The sequence below is a fragment of the Esox lucius genome, chromosome 13 (genome assembly GCF_011004845.1).
Source record: "Esox lucius isolate fEsoLuc1 chromosome 13, fEsoLuc1.pri, whole genome shotgun sequence".
Lineage (NCBI taxonomy): Eukaryota > Metazoa > Chordata > Actinopteri > Esociformes > Esocidae > Esox > Esox lucius.
In genome coordinates this window covers 27,030,016-27,036,015 of record NC_047581.1, presented here as the reverse complement: position 1 = coordinate 27,036,015, position 6,000 = coordinate 27,030,016, and positions in this window count along the sequence as shown.

Genomic DNA, 6,000 nt, shown 5'->3' with positions numbered 1-6,000 from the left:
GAGAAGTAAAAAAAATAAAATAATAAACAAATATATTCAATAAAACAAGTATTATATTTTTGTGTTTTAGTCCGTTTTCTTATTATAATTATTATATATAACAGAACAACAAGGTATTCTTAATGTGACACATCCGATTGCCATTGATTTGATTGCTTGCTGATGTGCAACTCGACTAAAACAATAAATATGAGTAAATGTTCAGAGCAGAAAGGGTGCCAAACCAGGGTTGTCCAATTGTTGATCGCTGTCCCTCTGATGTCATTGTGGCAGCCATCACTATACACCTCAAGGAGAGATTCTAATTAACAGCCTGATTTGCAACATCCAGAAACCATCAACATGGGAATAGAACGGCTTCAAATGGTTTTAATGAAATGTTTTATTACACAGAACACAACACAAATAGACACACAACACACGCACGCACACACACACACACACACACACACAGGACTGCTAAGCAAGGCTTGATCACGTCAAGGACCAGTGGTATGAGGAGGGGAGAATATTAATAGGATTAGACAATTCCTCATTTGGGTATTTCTACAGAGAGGAGCTGAGCGCCACACATCAAAGCTCCTTTCACTGCAATAGAGTTGTCTCTTAAACAGACCTGCAGAGACACATGAAAGGAGTGCTTGCTCAATGGCTAATCTTTTATCAGCATCAGAGATGAACAGTTTCACTGTGTGAAGACATGGCAGAGAAATGTCTAGCCCTATAGGCAGAGGATCTACACAGCTTGCCACAATGTCAGACAAAGATCAGACACACTCAGTGTGTACGGTCAAATTAAATATTGGTCAGTTTTGCTCACATGGTCCAGTCAAAATGTTGCTTCCACATTTAACCGAACCACTCAAAATTTAAGAGAATTACCATAAAGAGTGCTCTGACAACAATAAGGACTAACTGCCTTGCATAGGGGCAGCAAGCTAGGTTTAATGTACAAACCCAAGTTGAGTAAAAAAGGAATGGAATAATTTACAAATCTCATAAACTTATATTTAATTCACAATAGAATATAGATAACATATCGAATGTTGAAAGTGAGACATTTTGTAATGTCATGCCAAATATTGGCTCATTTTGGATTTCATGAGAGCTACACATTCCAAAAATGTTGGGACAGGTAGCAATAAGAGGCCGGAAAAGTTAAATGTACAGATAAGGAACAGCTGGAGGACCAATTTGCAGCTTATTATGTCAATTGGCAACATGATTGGGTATAAAAAGAGCCTCTCAGAGTAGCAGTGTCTCTTAGAAGTCAAGATGGCCAGAGGATCACCAATTCCCCCAATGCTGCGGTGAAAATAGTGGAGCAATATCAGAAAGGAGTTTCTCAGAGAGTTTGAAGTCATCATCATCTACAGTGCATAATATCATCCAAAGATTCAGAGAATCTGGAACAATCTCTGTGCGTAAGGGTCAAGGCCGGAAAACCATATTGGATGCCCGTGATCTTCGGGCCCTCAGACGGCACTGCATCACATACAGGAATGATACTGTAATGGAAATCACAACATGGGCTCAGGAATACTTCCAGAAAACATTGTCGGTGAACACAATCCACCGTGCCATTCGCCATTGCCGGCTAAAACTCTATAGGTCAAAAAAGAAGCCGTATCTAAACAGGATCCAGAAGCGCAGGCATTTTCTCTGGGCCAAGGATCATTTAAAATGGACTGTGGCAAAGTGGAAAAGTGTTCTGTGGTCAGACAAATCAGAATTTGAAGTTTTGGAAAACTCGGATGCCATGTCATCCGGACTAAAGAGGACAAGGACAACCCAAGTTGTTATCAGCGCTCAGTTCAGAAGCCTGCATCTCTGATGGTATGGGGTTGCATGAGTGCGTGTGGCATGGGCAGACTACACATCTGGAAAGGCACCAACAATGCTGACAGTTATATCCAAGTTCTAGAACAACATATGCTCCCATCCAGACATCATCTCTTTCAGGTAAGACCTTGCATTTTCCAACATGACAATGCCAGACCACATACTGCATCAATTGCAATGTCATGGCTGCATAGAAGAAGGATCCGGGTACTGAAATGGCCAGCCTGCAGTGCAGATCTTTCACCCATAGAAAACATTTGGCGCATCATAAAGAGGAAGGTGCAAAAAAGAAGACCTAAGACAGTTGAACAACTAGAAGCCTGTATTAGACAAGAATGGGACAACATTCCTATTCATAAACTTGAGCAACTTGTCTCCTCAGTCCCCAGACATTTGCAGTCTGTTATAAAAAGAAGAGGGGATGCCACACAGTGGTAAACATGGCCTTGTTCCAACTTTTTTGAGATGTGTTGATGCCATGAAATTTTAAATCAACTTATTTTTCCCTTAGTGATACATTTTCTCAGTTTAAACATTTGATATGTCATCTATGTTGTATTCTGAATAAAATATTGAAATTTGAAACTTCCACATCATTGCATTCTGTTTTTATTCACAATTGTGTCCCAACTTTTTTGGAATCGGGTTTGTACAACATGAAGCACAAGATCAATACTTTTGTCTCTCATTTTCAGATAAAGGAAATTTGGACTATAAATACTCTGATTGCAGCTCTGCATTTCTTTCTTTAAAAAAATCTCTACTTGTTTTTATAGTCCTTTTTGCAATGCTTTTACGAAAAGTAGGAATCAAAGGAAAACAGGTGAAGTGAAGACAATGAGGTAAAAGGAGGAGGCAGGTAGTGGAGACAATGAGGTAAAGGGTGGAGGCAGGTAGTGGAGACAATGAGGTAAAGGGTGGAGGCAGGTAGTGGAGACAATGAGGTAAAGGGTGGAGGCAGGTAGTGGAGACAATGAGGTAAAGGGTGGAGGCAGGTATTGAACCTGGTCTCTGGCACGGACTCACATTATTATTAGTATTAAACCTTTATTTCAACCAGGAACACAGACTGAGACCAAGGTCTCTTTTACAGCTGGGCCCTGCATATACATGTTAACACATACAGTTTAGTTTCAGTGAAAAAAAACCTGCAGAGAAAAGACAAAACAAGATGCTCATAGGCAGCACAAAACAAAGGGGAAAAATGCAAAATAAAACCTTACAGTAACCTGGTTGCATAAGTGTGCACACCCTCTTGTAACTGGGGATGTGGCTGTGTTCAGAATTAACCAATCACATTCAAACTCATGTTAAATAGAAGTCATTACACTCCTGCTATCATTTAAACTGACCATGATTAATCACAAATTAAGTTCAGCTGTTCTAGTAGGATTCTCCTGACTTTCCTGATTTTCTTAGTTTTCTCAGAGCAAAAGCCATGGTCTGCAGAGAGCTTCCAACGCATCCGAGGGATCTCATTGTTGAAAGATATAAGTCAGGAGAAGGGTACAAAAGAATTTCCAAAGCATTAGATATACCAAGGAACACAATGAAGACAGTCATCATCAAGTGGAGAAAATATGGCACAACAGAGACATTACCAAGAACTGGACATCTCTCCAAAATTGATGAAAAAACAAGAAGAAGACTGGTCAGGGAGGCTTCCAAGAGGCCTACAGTAACATTAAAGGAACTGCAGGAATTTCTGGCAAGTACTGGCTGTGTGCTACATGTGACAACAATCTCCCATATTCTTCATATAAATGGGCTATGGGGTAAGGTAGCAAGGCGGAAGCCTTTTCTTACAAAGAGTCCCCCAAAAGCACATGGGAAAATGTGTTATGGTTGAACTTTTTGGCCATAATTCCAAAAGATATGTTTGGCACAAAAACAACACTGCACATCACCCAAAGAACACCATACCCACAGTGAAGCATGGTGGTGGCAGCATGATGCTTTGGGGTTGTTTTTCTTCAGCTGGAACCAGGGCCTTAGTCAGGGTGGAGGGAATTATGAACAGTTCCAAATACCAGCCAATTTTGGCACAGAACCTTCAGGCGTCCGTTAGAAAGTTGAAGTTAAAGAGGAAGTTCACCTTTCAGCACGACAATGACCCAAAGCACGCATCCAAATCCACAAAAGCATGGCTTCACCAGAAGAAGATTAATATTTTGGAATGGCCCAGCCAGAGCCCAGACCTGAATCCAATCTGTGGGGTGATCTGAAGAGGGCTGTGCACAGGAGATGTCCTCGCAATCTGACAGACTCAGAGTGCTTTTGCAAAGAAGAGTGGGCAAATATTGCCACGTCAAGATGTGCCATGGTAATAGACTCCTACCCAAAAAGACTGAGTGCTGTAATAAAATCAAAAGGTGCTTCAACAAAGTATTAGTTTAAGGGTGTGCACAGTTATGCAACCAGGTTACTGTGAGTTTTTTTATTTTTCTCCCTCAAAGATTTCAGTTTGCTTTTCAATTGAATTGTTTGCTTTTCAATTGAAATTATGTATCTTTGTCTTATTCTTTTATATCACAAGAACCTGGCATTTTAACAGAGGTGTGTAGACTTTTTATATCCACTATATATATATATACATATATATATCTCACAATACATGTAACGCAATACACATCATGTAATAAATCCATGTGTTTCAACATTGTTGTTGCTTGCTCTGTCAGGTTTCAGGCTGGGTGCTTTGTAAAAGCACTTTGTGACAACTGCTGATGTAAAAAGGCCTTTATAATTTTTTTTTATAGAATTTGATGTACAATGAGGGCATGCCTGACAGCTGGCAAAACCACCTGGGTGGCAAGGGGTGGCAGCTGCCACCCTACAAAAATGTATTGTCTCCCCACTCGCCACCCCAGTTGTCAGGAGTGTCTGCTATAATATATTCATATTTTATTTTATTGAATAGTATTATATTATTTTGTTGTTTATATATATTTAGTATTATATTTTTTCGTACTTTCGTTGTTAATCTCTATGGTACCCGTTGCAATATCATTGAGTCCCCCCTAACCCGTAAAATGGTTGAGTCCCGGACTCTGTCTGCACCTGTCACCTTGCTGCTCCCTCTCCCTTCCAGTGAAAATGTCGCTCCATGTCATGATACTCACTAGATTAGCCTAGCAGTAATGAAATAAGGTAATACTGCAGGTTTTTACAAAATATGCGATACAAATTTTAATCTTGTAAATTCATCTTGCATTAGCAGCCGCCATAAGTCTGATATTGTCTACTATCTAATGTAATGCAATTCACCAAAATTGGACAGTTGAAGAATGTTGCCTGGTCTGATGAGTCTCGATTTCTGTTAAAACATTCAGATGGTAGAGTCAGAATTTGGCGTAAACAGAATGAGAACATGGATCCATCATGCCTTGTTTCCACTGTGCAGGCTGGTGGTGGTGGTGTAATGGTGTGGGGGATGTTTTCCTGGCACACTTTAGGCCCCTTAGTGCCAACTGGGCATCGTTTAAATGCCACGGCCTACCTGAGCATTGTTTCTGACCATGTCCATTCCTTTATGACCACCATGTACCCATCCTCTGATGGCTACTTCCAGCAGGATAATGCACCATGTCACAAAGCTCAAATCATTTCAAATTGGTTTCTTGAACATGACAATGAGTTCACTGTACTGAAATGGCCCCCACAGTCACCAGATCTCAACCCAATAGAGCATCTTTGGGATGTGGTGGAACGGGAGCTTCGTGCCCTGGATGTGCATCCCACAAATCTCCATCAACTGCAAAATGTTATCCTATCAATATGGGCCAACATTTCTAAAGAATGCTTTCAGCACCTTGTTGAATCAATGCCACGTAGAATTAAGGCAGTTCTAAAGGTGAAAGGGGGTCAAACACAGTATTAGTATGGTGTTCCTAATAATCCTTTAGGTGAGTGTATAATACTTAGGGAACTCCTAAGTTGGGGTGTCGCGATATACTATTGACGATAACCGTGATATTTAAAAAATTAATTTTGATATCATGTTAATACTACATATGATAATATTGTATTCACTAGGCAAAACTAAAGTTCTATTTTTCCCCAAGAAAACTCTCGGTTTTTCAATACTTTATTCATGTCACTTATAGACCACCGATGTATGTGCTTAAACAAGGAGACTGGACCTATGCACTGGTGTTG